We start from the raw sequence: 13,282 nt of genomic DNA, 5'->3' as shown, positions 1-13,282 counted from the left end.
TTGAACATAAAACCAATTTAGAGCTATGAGTTCAAAAACATCATAAACCTTGCAAAATTGAAGTCAAGACTTCCATGCATGTAAAGTTCTAAGCTTTTTCTTCAAAATTCATGAACTCAAGTCTTTAAGCTTTTCAAAACCAAAGGTAAAGATGCAATATTTAACCTCAAAACTAATAAAGATGAAAGAATTCATGCTAAAGAGAAGGAAATATGATGAAATTATGCATGCATATCCATATTTAACCAATTCTCACCAAATTCAAGTTGATTCTAACATCTTATTAACAATTCCATGAAAATTACTCTTACAAATTCTTAATTTTCACCTTGATTACACTTCCTAATTGGATTAAATTCAAGAATTAGAGGTTAAGTACATACCTAGAGCTTGAATTTAGAGTTTTACTCACAAATTCTTCAATTCCTCTACTCCTTTACCCAAATTCTTCACTTCTCTCTCTAGGGTTTGAACTCACTCCCTCCCCTCTCTCTCTCTCTCTCTCTCTCTCTCTCTCTCTCTCTCTCTCTCTCTCTATTATTTCAACTCAAAAATGATGAAATGAACTCAATGCTAAGCTTGTAGCGCGCGCGCGCACACACACACACACATATATATATGGTAGATTAGATTAGGCTAATTAAGTGTGCTTATGACTAATTAAACAAGCTTAAGTCTAATTAAACTCACTCAATTCTAATTGATTTATCTAATTGATTTAATCTGAATCAAATTTTAATCAAACTTCCTATGTAGTTCTAAATATTTTCATCAGCCAATTGAACTAACCAATTTCGTTTTCTGAATTCACTAAGTCTTTCAATTTTTGATTCGAAGTAGGCATTCAAACAAATTGTCACGCCCCAAACTCGCCCTTAAAAGTTTGGGCATGACCCGTTTGAAAACGAACACTTAACCTGTAGTAAATAACATATGGGGCCTCATCGGAAGCATAAAGTAGGAAAATAACTATACATATAAATTCCATTGAGCTACATCTACATGCCAGGACCTCTTATACATCACATTCATCATGGAAAATAGATAAAGCTCCAAACCATATGTTGTAGCATCGGTGATAAACAACCATATGTACAGACCCAGCCCCATCATTGGGCTTATATAAAAATCATTGAAGTTCTACCTCTTTAACTTTAAATGGGTAATCAAAATTAAGCCAACATTTCAATAGACTTTACAAAAATAAATGGCTTCGTGCAGTGCCTGAACCCACGAAGGTTGACAAAAGAAAACGGGTGTCATGACTAGGACTGACCACTTGGTTGGTTACCTACAGAAACATACATTAGACAGAGTGAGCCAAGCTCAGTGAATAGTAATACATAAATAAAACGATGTTTAAATTGAAACATAACACATAGCAATGCATATAAAGATGTAGAGTTCACATAGTTAGTCTGATTCTGTGCTACGTACATAACGGCCTTAAGTTCAATCTTGCAACATAAACATAGTGGCTATAAGCCCTTGAAACATGGTGGCACGAGGCCCTTGAAACATGGTGGCTATAAGCCCTTGAAACTTGTGGCACTAAGGCCCTTGAAGCATGTGGCATAAAGCCCTTGTAACATATGGCATAAAGCCCTTGTAACATATGGCACTAAGGCCCTTGAAACATATGGCATAAAGCCCTTGTAAAGTTGGCATGAAGCCCTTGAAAAGTTGGCATGAAGCCTTTGGACATGCATATATGAACCCAAGAGGTGTCTCACACGGACTCTAGAGGTAACTCACAATGTAGCACTTAGTTCCGTGTAGCACTTTGTTTCATTTCATAACAACTTATACGGATGGCTACAAGCCTCATAACTTTCACATATGTATGGACTCAAGAGGTGTCTCACATGGACTCTAGCGGTGGCTCACAATGTAGCACTTAGTTCCAAGTAGCACTTTGTTCCATACCAACAATCATTAGGTCTTACAGACCAAACCATACATGTAATGTCATACCCCGGAAATAAATTCATACATATGCATTATGCTTGAATCATAAATAGAAATCAGAATTCGTACTTGCTTATACTTTGCGCTGTAATAGTGCTAGCAAATCAATAATAAGTATTTTTTTTTTTTGTTCGTTCCATAAAGGAATCCCCCAACATTGTGAACTTGTAGCATACTTGAACATGTACATACATAAACTTGTGACAGACTTAAACTTGTAACATATACTTGAAACATACCTGAACATACTTGAACTTGTAACATACTGGAAACATGCATGAAACATACTTGAACATCATTCATTAATTCAAACGGAACATATCATAACTAGAGCATTTCTTGTTGTATCGTGTCATTATCGTATGCTTAACAATGAGAGACTAATTCACATTCTCATGAGGGTCACATAATGATGCTAAACTTTGCACTTATATCGTAGATTCTGGATCACTTCCAATTCATAAGCAACATAACAAATTAACTTCAATTCATCTGGATACATGTAGCTACTCTTATATTTACTCAGAATCCATTCTTCAAGAATGAACATAAATTCTTTTGGGTAAATGACTTACTTTACGTGCTCTCTTGTCAATAGCATACACCTTTGTTTAATCATTCTTATATGTTAACATAGTTGCCTTGCCTTGTAATTAACATAGTCCTAATGGTAACTGTTACATCATTCCCATGAGTTGACATAATTAACGTAAAGTTAACAGGACATTCCTGATAATTAGTAACGAAAAGTAAGTACATTCTCATTAGATTATAGATGACTTTATTGGTTTCACAATTTCACAGTTCGGCCCTTGGCCTGAGGGGTTCACACAATCACAAGTTCCTTTGATGTTTTCATAATTCCATAATGTTTCTCACATAACATACATAACTTCATAAACTCTTTTGAAGTTTCCATAATATCACGGTGTTTCTCACTTAGCATTCATAACGTTTATGTCAACATAATTCTTACGACGAAGATTTAACATCAATAACGATAAATGGTTAAAGGTACATCAAAGTACTACCACTCACAGTGATCGGTTCCCGGTGGTAATGGTACAATGTCCTCGTCTCGACCTACAATTACAGTGCACAACACATAATATGAGGTTATACTCGATCCTTTACTTATTTTCTTTGATCGTTCAATCAATTAGTCATGGTGGTACCAAGCTCATTATTCTTTAATATGTTGTAATCCATGTCTTAGAAAACAGGAGAAATCAATAGGAAATGGTTTAGGTGAAGAAATGGTACATAACTAATTGACATAATGTGAACAGTCGTCACTAGTTTGGGTATAACTTTTTCTGTTTTTAGAATTTGGGAGTGAGACTAGCTCCATTGGAAACTAGACTTCTGGGGCTTGATTTTAGGCTCAAGAATCACTCAAAACGGAGTCCGGATGCAAAAGATATATCTATTCAAAGTTGGCTAGACAGAGCTGTCTCCGCACGTGCGGGTGAACAGTGCCGCACGTGCGGCCCTGGACAGCAGCAGTCCGAAAATGGCTGAAATTGTGGGACTTCTCATTTTCAAAAATCAAACCTTAATTGCATGTAAATCAAAGCCCCAAACCCATTAATACATGACCAATTTCACATTATTATTCTTCATCAAACACCATAATCTCACAATAAACAAATTTAATGATTTTACTTCTTCAATCAAGGAATTCTTAAAAAATCAAGATTCATGGGTTCAAAGCTCACATCTTCTATATCAATCCATGATTTCAAGTAGTAAATGGATTCTATACAAGGTTAGTAATTAGAGCCACATACCTTACCCAAACCTTTGTTCATCCCTTAGTCTCTTCAATTTTTCCCAAGCTTTTGGTTGATCTTTCCTCTCTCTTCTATCTTCTTCAACCATCTTCAAGCTTCCATGGATGTTGAATTCTTTAGGGAGAAGCTTTGCCTCTTCTCTCTCTCCCTCTCTCTCTCTCTCACGATTCTCCTTTCCCTTTCTCTAGATATTTTTATTTTTCGTTTGGTTCAAAATAGATGAGTCCAACAACTCATAAGGCATATATGCATACATAAAAGCTTCCCACAAATAGGAAGGGCCAAACACGCCGTTACGAATCGCACAAAATCACATTTCAATTAAACTTCCCAGATAACTCTAAAAATTATGCTGATCATAAATATGTCCCCTGTTCCGGTATCTGAAGTCTTTAAGGCCTTTAATTTGCAGTATAAAGTTAATCACCCAAACGTCCATTAACGAATCAGACAAATTAGATTTCAAATTAATTTTCTCAAATAATTCCAAAAATTCCCATTAACATATCCAAGTACTCAATTTTGATTTTTGAACCCATAAAGGTCGGTAATTCCCATTTTAAGTCCGTAACTCAACTGATAATGCTTCAATTCTAATGGATATAATTAAATTAAACCACATCATTTCATAGGGAAATAAAGATGATTTCTTATACGCATTTTGGGGTCATTACACAAATATTCCAAAAACAAACAAATATAAGCACAATTAATCACATGAATATGCAAATCCTCAGACTAATATGTTATGCTATGCAAATTCTCATACTAGTATGTTATGCAATAATAAATACAAGTCGTGGTTGTCACACTTGTGCCTCATCCTCAAGCCAAAGCAAGCACTCGCTACAAAGAGCATGACTAAAGACATTAGCAGAAGCCAGGAGTTATCTCATCCTCCAAACAATTGCATACTAAGAGAGGTGCCCAGATCGAAGTAGAAATGAAGTTGGATACTCGATCCTATCAGTAGAGTGAGTCTGGTAATGTCCAAACTATTGCCTGAATCAGAAAGGGAAGTAGAAGACACAGTGTGTCAGGCCGATCAATTGCACACCTGGCTAACGGAATATACTGTATGTCATTGCAGGCAAGTTTAGCCAGAGGCAATGCCAAGCTGCACATACACCCTCCAAAGGTATACGATAGTCCGTTCCCTAAGTGGTATCAAGTACTAAGGTTTGTTCAATACAGAGGCTTTGGTGATCCGCGGGAACACATAAGAAGGTTTCTCCGACAATGTGGACTGTCCGACGTAAACCCGTTGCACATCTATAACGACCCAAATAATATTACTAATGAAAAATTATATTATAATCCATAATTAAATATCTTAAACCAAATTAGTTTTGTTAAATATAATATAGTTAACTAAATGGTTAGAAAAGAATATAGGTAATAAGTTTGACCATATGAGCTCCCTTGTTAATTGGTATAAGTTAAAAAGTAATCACCTCTTAAGTTGTCAAAGTAAATATATACCACACTAAATACAGTATTACATGGCATAAATAACTATATATGTATTATAATTTAATAATTATATAATATTCTAGAAATGGAAATATGAATTATTAGGATGGAGTGTTTGAATATAAATATAATGTGAAAGAATGTGAAAGAATTTAAAAGAAGCATATGTGATTAAAATTATGAGACTTAAAACAATTAGATCAATTTTAAGGAAAGCAATTGTATTAAATTTTAACGAATAAAATTGAACTAAAGGACAACTTCAAACATGAAATTGCAATAATTGGGCATCTTAGAAACTTTAATTGAAAAGCTTAATAGCTTAATTTAATTTTTAGAACATTTTAGAGATTTCGTTGGAAAAATCAACTAGATTAACAAGTTAACGAAAATTAGATGAGATTAATTTAACTTAATTGAGATTAATTAAGTAATGTAGGATTAAATATTAAACTTAGTTAATTAAACTAAATCAAAGCTAATGAGTTAATCAAAGGAATTAAATTAAAAGAGATTTGTTTTGAATCAAGAATTGAATGATTAGCTAATTCATAAACCATAATGAGAAATTTACTAAGTTTGGTATAATGTGTAAAGCTCGTGGGAACTTAATTAAAATTAAAATAAATCAACACTTGATTGGGATTCAATAGATTAATCAACATGAGAATTATACATAATTAATTAAGATTAAGAAGTGATTAATTAAGCTAAGGAATAATTAGTATGTTAATCTAACGTGAGTCAATTAAATGAAAGATAAAAAAAAAAATTAAACAAAGTCAATTTTATGAATAGAGTTATTATTTTAAATCAAAAATTAAAAGCTGAGATGATTTGACAAACCAAAATGCTTTGTTTGGTTGAAAAATTTCGGAAGGGATTTGAGAAGGGAAAAAGAAAAGATAGGCAAAATATAAATAAAATATGTCTATGTTTTATCTAATTTCACATACTTCTTCTTTTTTCCTTTTCAAATCCCTTCACAAATCTCCCAACCAAACACAACGTAAGTGATGTTGGAACAAAGGGTCTTGAATTCTTCAAATGGTGGTCTTCGGGTCTTCAAAATTTGGCAATGACCTTGTCTATATAGAACAGAAAATTAGTGCTTCAAGTCACATTACTTAGTCGCTTTCCTAATGACAATATTTGTACCCACCAAAAAGTGTGCAAGGGGTTACAACAAATTTGCCTCAAGGATACAATAAAGTCTTATCTAAAGATCTAGTCTATTGGCATCTGCACTGATGACAATAGATCAGAACACTCTTGATATAATCAAGAAACCAAGACACTGATAATCAAATATGCAGAACTTGATTATCAATAAGAAAAACAGAAATTTGCTTAAAAAACTCTTGATCGAAAATTCAAAATCAAGAAGGAAAGAAAGAGAGAGAGAGAGAGAGAGAGAGAATTGCAGGAATGCTTTTCAGGATTTTAGATAGAATGAAATGGCTGATTTCATAGCCTATTTATTAGCCTTAATGGATTTGATCGAATGGTCATGTCCCTTGATCGCATCCGATCAGATTTGACTGTTGGATCGACGATCTATGGTGCAGATCATTATGACACCGAATAGATGCCTTGACTAATCACACCTGATCACAATCGGGTGCCATCTCATCCGTACGATCGCACGCATCTCCAATCAACGACTATGATCAACCCGCTCCAAATCGGACACACAACTGTTTGATCGGTTGGTTGACTCATCGCCAATGAATGACACGTCACTGCCACGTGGAGCTGACTGTATTCCACGTCACCCATGCCATGTCGGATCCACGTCATCGCTATAACCTGTCCGATGCAAATAAGAAAGCGCCCTCATGGTGCCGATGCATCCCTGCTAAGTGCAAAGTGCGCCATCAAACACCACACAGCCCACTGCCCACGCCACGCGCGCGTGTGCTTGTGCGTGTACGGATAGTGCAAAGCACCATCCTTGCGGTGTGGGTGCATGCACACTAGCTTTCATTCCATAATTCCATATTCAAAAGAATATTCCATGTAGCACTTTATTAAGTGCTTCATGTTTTGCTCTCTTTCCAATGTGGGACAAAGTCCCCAAGCTTAATTAATACTTTCCAAAGAAAAACAATGAAGGTTTTGAAAACACCCAAAAAATAAACTATAAATTTTAAAAACCATTTTGAAAATTCCTCAACATTCCCTCACTATTTTCAAAATACCAGATGAGGACTCTTGGTTCACTTGGCAGCCTTGTGCATAGGTGAAGATATCTTACGGTTTGAATCATTCACTTAGTGAAGACATCTCAAAGTTTAGTCAAAATAGCATAGTAGACTTGTCTTTGAACTAGCAATCTTATACGACTAACCGGACATGTCTTACGCACAGTACAAGTTACCTCAAGTATTCAAACAAACCGACGTGGATTGGCCTTGTGTCTATATCCTGTTTCATGAGCGCTCTAGAGTCAAGCCGTTGGACTCATAAGAAGCGGCACCACCTCCTACACTCATATAGGTAAGCTTACTAAGAGTACCCCTATAATTTACAGTACCCTAACAACCTAGTTGTAAACTTATTAAGAGTTTGCTAACTCATTCTCTTCTTTTCACATTACAGGTACCAAGCACTTCAACCTCGGGATGAAAATGAAATAAACTAAGTGCTTGCAATCACAACGTATAGTGTACTTGGGCTCATTGAACTCAAGACTTGATGTTTCTTCAAGCGTTGAGTCGAGTTTCCACCATGAGTGATTATGTTAAGTGGGCTTGAGACCCATCCCCTTTGATGTTTTCCACACTAAATCCCATGCAAGTCCCTTTGTTAAGGGGTCAGCCAAGTTTTCACTTGACTTTACATAACTAATAGTAATCACACCTTCTGTGATTAACTACCTAACACAGCTATGTCTCAGTCTTATATGCCTGGACTTTCCATTATAGACATGGCTATGGGCCCCGTGATAGAGTTGCTTCACTATCACAATGCGAAGATATTGGTGGCATAGGTTTTGGCCATATCTTAATCTTTAACAAGAGATTCCTTAGCTACTCTCTCTCTTTGCTACAAGAAGTCAATGCTACAAACTCTAACACCATGGTTAAGTCTGTTATACATGTTTGCTTCTTAGAACCCCAGGAGATAGCTCCTCCTCCAAGAGTAAAAATCTAACCACTCATGGACGAGTGATCTTCACGGTCAGTTATCCAACTAGCATTCGTGAACCCTTCCAGCACTACTGGATAGCCATTATAGACTATTCCATAGTCTATTGTTTTCCTCAAGTACCTAAGTACTCAATTAACAGCATGCCAATGCACACTACAGGGATTACTAGTGTATCTACTAAGTTTTCCCACTGCAAAAGCAATATCAGGTCTAGTGCAAGTCATGGCATACATCAGGCTACCTATTACTCTTGAGTATTCTAGCTGATCAACAGCTCTTCCAGTATTAGGATACAATTTCAAATTTGAATCAAAAGGTGTAGACATGGGTGTACAATTATATTGATTAAATTTCTTAAGAATTTTCTCAATATAGTGTGACTGGGTTAGAATCAAATTATTGTCCTCTCGTTTGATCTTAATACCCAAAATTATATCAGCCAAGCCCATGTCTTTCATACTAAAGCTAGACGACAAGAAACTTTTAGTACTTTCAATGACATCATTCTCAATAGCAAAAATAAGCATGTCATCTACATCCAGACATATGAGTACACCTCTATTTCCAGTAAACTTATTGTACACACACTTATCAGATTCATGTATCCTAAAGCCATTTGACACTATTACTTTGTCAAGTTTCTCATGCCACTGTTTTGGAGCTTGTTTCAGTCCATATAGTGACTTCCCGAATTTACACAATTTGTGCTCTTGACCCTGTACAACAAATCCTTCCGGTTGTTGCATGTAGATTTCCTCATCTAACTTTCCATTTAGGAAAGCGGTCTTAACATCCATTTGATGGATTTCAAGCTTATAGATTGAGGCTAAGGCAATCAACACTCGAATGGTGGCGATTCTAGCCACTGGAGCATATGTATCAAAATAATCGATACCCTCCTTTTGCGTAAAACCCTTAACAACTAATCTTGATTTGAACTTGTCAATTGTGCCATCAACTTTCATTTTCTTTTTGAAAATCCATTTACAACCAATAGGTTTGGATCCAGGTGGCAAATCAGCAAGTATCCAAGCATTGTTACCCATGATAGAATCCATCTCATCGTTTATTGTTTCTTTCCAGAATGCAACATCTTGAGACTTCATAACTTCCTCAAAGGTTAATGGATCTGAATCCATATTCAAAGAAATCATTGTTTGCTTATAATAAGCTTTTCTAGTTCTTTCTACAAGGTAAACAATGAAATCAGGGCCAAATGACTTCTCAGTCCTAGCCCTCTTACTCCTCCTTTGTTCAATAGGCTCATTAGGTTCATTAGGCTCAATAGGTTCATGTTGTTCACTTTTCTCTGTAGACATCAAAGGGGTTGATTCATTTTCTTGATTAGAATCCAACCTTGGAATGGTTATGAAACGATTCTCATAAAATAACGCATCACGTGATTCAATTATGGTATTTGTTTCTACTGAACCATTGGGCTCTACTACAAGAAACGTATATGCTTTACTATGTACAACATAGCCAAGGAATATGCATTCAATTCCTTTTTCACCTAATTTCTTCCTTTAAGGTTCAAGCAATCTGACTATTGCTCTACAGCCCCATATTTTCAAGTAACTAAGATTAGGTTTCTTGTTTTTCCAAAGTTCATAAGGAGTAATATTTCTTCCCTTGAGAGGAATTCTATTGAGTATGTGACAGGTAGTGAGTAAGGCTTCACCCCTAAAAACCAGAACTTAAACTGGAGTAAGAAAGCATAGCATTAATCATTTCTATTAATGTCCTATTATTTCTTTCAGCTACTCCATTTTGTTGTGGTGTGTAGAGTGCAGACTTCTTATGAATAATACCAACATTTTCACAATATTCTGGAAAATGGTATTCACTGCCTCTATCAGACCTAAGTCTCTTTATTTTGACATTACTTTGATTTTCTACTTCTGTCTTAAAAATCTTGAATTTATCAAGCACCTTATCTTTTGAATGCAAAAGATAAATATGACAGTACTTAGAAAAATCATCAATAAATGTTACAAAACATTTCTTACCACCTCTAGTGGGGGTACTCTGCATGTCACATACATCACTATGCACAAGTTCAAGCAGAGACATGGTTTTATCTATTTTAGGAAATGAAATGCAAATAATTTTAGATTGTACACAAAATTTGCATTTTCAAACATATCAATATTATACTTAGGAATTAAATCTAAATTAACCATATCATGCATTTTCCTAGTATTAACATGACCTAAACGAGCATGTCATAAAGAAATAGAATCAACAATATAAGCAGAAATAGATATATTATTGATAACGTTTAGTTTGAACATTCCTTGATACATGTAGCCCTTCCCAACAAAAATCCTACCCTTAGACAAGACAAATTTGTTCGACTCAAATACTAACTTGAAACCATGCTTATTAAGCAGGCTTCCAGATATAAGGTTTTTACTGACATCAGATACATGATAAACATCATTAAGACTTAGGACTTTTCCAGATGTAAACTCTAGATCCATCGTCCATTTGCCTTTGATAGAAACAGTTGAAGAGTTACCCATGTAGAGAGCTATTCCATCACTCATTTGTTCATAAGTAGTGAAACGGCTCTTGTCATTGCAGACGTGCCTTGTTGCTCCTGAGTCAATCCACCAGTCACCAGCATCTTCGAGCATGTTCACCTCGGATACAATAGCCATGAACTTGTTCTTGGCATTTGATGCTTCTGGCTTCTTCTTGTATGACCGGCATTCATTTTTGAAGTGCCCTGGCTTGCCACAGTGCCAGCAAGCGCCTTTCGACTTCTTAGCATTTTTCTCGAACTGGGGTTCATGCTTACGCTTCTTTTTGTTAAACCTCTTACCATCATCCACCATGTGGATCTTGGACGTCTGAGCCAATTGGTTATCTTTACTTTCAAGTAACCTTGACTCTTCCTCAACTCGGAGGTGTTGAGCCAATTCTTCTAAAGTAAGATATTCCTTTTTGTGTTTCAGAGTTTTCTTAAAATCCTTCCAAGAAGATGGTAGTTTCTCTATTATAGATGAAACTACAATAGATTCATCCATGTTCATATTCTTTTGTTGAAATTGACTCAAAATATGTTGGATCTCATGGAATTGTTCCATAATGGGCTTTGTATCAATCATTGTAAAATGCATAAAATTACTAACAGGAAATTTCTTACTGGTGGCATCCTCGGTGAGGTACTTTGACTGTAATAAGTCCTAGAGTTGCTTTGTCGTTTCCAGATGTTGATACACATCGAATAGAGAGTCTGACAGTGCATTCAAAATGTGTCTTCAGTAAATGTAGTCGTCATTCTCCCATTTGGTTCTGGCATGGGTTTGCTCCACAGTCTCATCTTCTTGCTCTGTCGGATAGGGGGTAGTTAGCACATAGACCACTTTGAGAGTGGTGAGCAAAAAATGCATCTTCTTTTGCCAGCATCAGAAATTTCCTCCATTAAAACGGTCAAGCTTCATGAAATCTTGAGTCATTTTCTGAATAAACATCGCCATATCCAAATATTGTCTTTAGATTGTTGGAACAAAGGGTCTTGAATTCTTCAAATGGTGGTCTTCGAGTCTTTAAAATTTGGCAATGACCTTATCTATATAGAATAGAAAATTAGTGCTTCAAGTCACGTTACTAAGTCGCTTTCCTAAAGACAATATTTGTACCCACCAAAAAGTGTGTAAGAGGTTACAACAAATTTGCCTCTAGGATACAATGAAGCCTGATCCAAAGATCTAGTCTATCGGCGTCTGCACTGACGACAATAGATCAGAACACTCTTGACATAATCAAGAAACCAAGACACTGATAATCAAATCTGCAGAACTTGATTATCAATAAGAAAAACAGAAATTTTCTTAAGAAACTCTTGATTGAAAATTCAAAATCAAAAAAGAGAGAGAGAGAGAGAGAGAGAATTGCAGGAATGCTTTTTAGGATTTTAGATGGAATGAAATGGCTTATTTCGTAGCCTATTTATTGGCCTTAATGGATCTGATCGAATGGTCATGTCCCTTGATCGCATCCGATCAGATCTGACCGTTGGATCGACGATCTATGGTGCATATCCACTACATGAAAAAACACATTTGACGACTAAATTTTTAGTCGCCAAAAGTCAATTTTTTAGTTTCCCCGACTAAATTTTATAGTCACCGATTTGGTCGCCGGAAGACTGTCGGGAAAGGTATTGGCGACTAAAAAACTTTTAGTCGCCAAAAAGCAAGTCTTTAGCGACTTTGGTCGCCAATAGTCAATTATATTTTTTAAATTATACATTTACCGACCAATGTTTTAGTCGCCAATACTCAAGGAATCGGCAACCAAACCTTTTAGTCTCCAAAAGATCATTTGTGAAAAAAAAAACAAAATTACACTCACTACCTTCTCATCTGCTCTTGTGGAGATTCGAACCATTAACCTCCCACGCCATAAACCTTATACAACACACTCTTTCCACTACGCCTCTATAACACCATATGCTTATATATGCAACATATATTATTTATATAGTACATAGACCCGTATTAATATAAAAGTATATATATAAAGATAATTATTTTTTATTGAACATAATTTATGCAAAAATAAATTATTTACTAGAAAAAAAAAGACCACTTTTGGCGACTAAACTTCTTTTTAGTCGCCAAAAGGCCTCACTTTTGGCTACTAAACACCTTTTTGGTCGCCCAATGCCTCACTTTTGGTTAAATTATTTTTAGTCGCCAAAAAGCCTCACTTTTGGCTACTAAAATTTTTTTAGTCGGTAAAAGCCTCACTTTTGGCGACCAAACATCCTTTTAGTCGCCTAATTCCTCAATTTTGGCTACTAAATTTTTTTCAGTCCCCAAAAAGCCTTACTTTTGGCTACTAAAATTTTTTTAGTCGATAAAAGCCATATATCGGCGACCAAA

At 35.6% G+C, this 13,282-nt stretch overlaps 1 long non-coding RNA gene across 1 annotated transcript; it reads right to left on the bottom strand.

The window, feature by feature from the left end:
- Positions 1–958: 958 nt before the first annotated feature.
- LOC114313454 (uncharacterized) lies at positions 959–3,986 on the bottom strand. The gene is made up of 3 exons (XR_014330409.1): positions 3,759–3,986; positions 3,007–3,051; positions 959–1,291 (listed from the first exon to the last, which is right to left on the bottom strand). It is a non-coding gene; the product is annotated as an uncharacterized LOC114313454 (long non-coding RNA).
- Positions 3,987–13,282: the final 9,296 nt, after the last annotated feature.

The sequence above is a fragment of the Camellia sinensis genome, chromosome 5, assembly GCF_055761805.1.
Source record: "Camellia sinensis isolate YWXY chromosome 5, ASM5576180v1, whole genome shotgun sequence".
Taxonomy (NCBI): domain Eukaryota; kingdom Viridiplantae; phylum Streptophyta; class Magnoliopsida; order Ericales; family Theaceae; genus Camellia; species Camellia sinensis.
The sequence above is the reverse complement of the archived record's forward strand: the minus strand, read 5'-3'. Positions and strand labels throughout refer to the sequence as shown.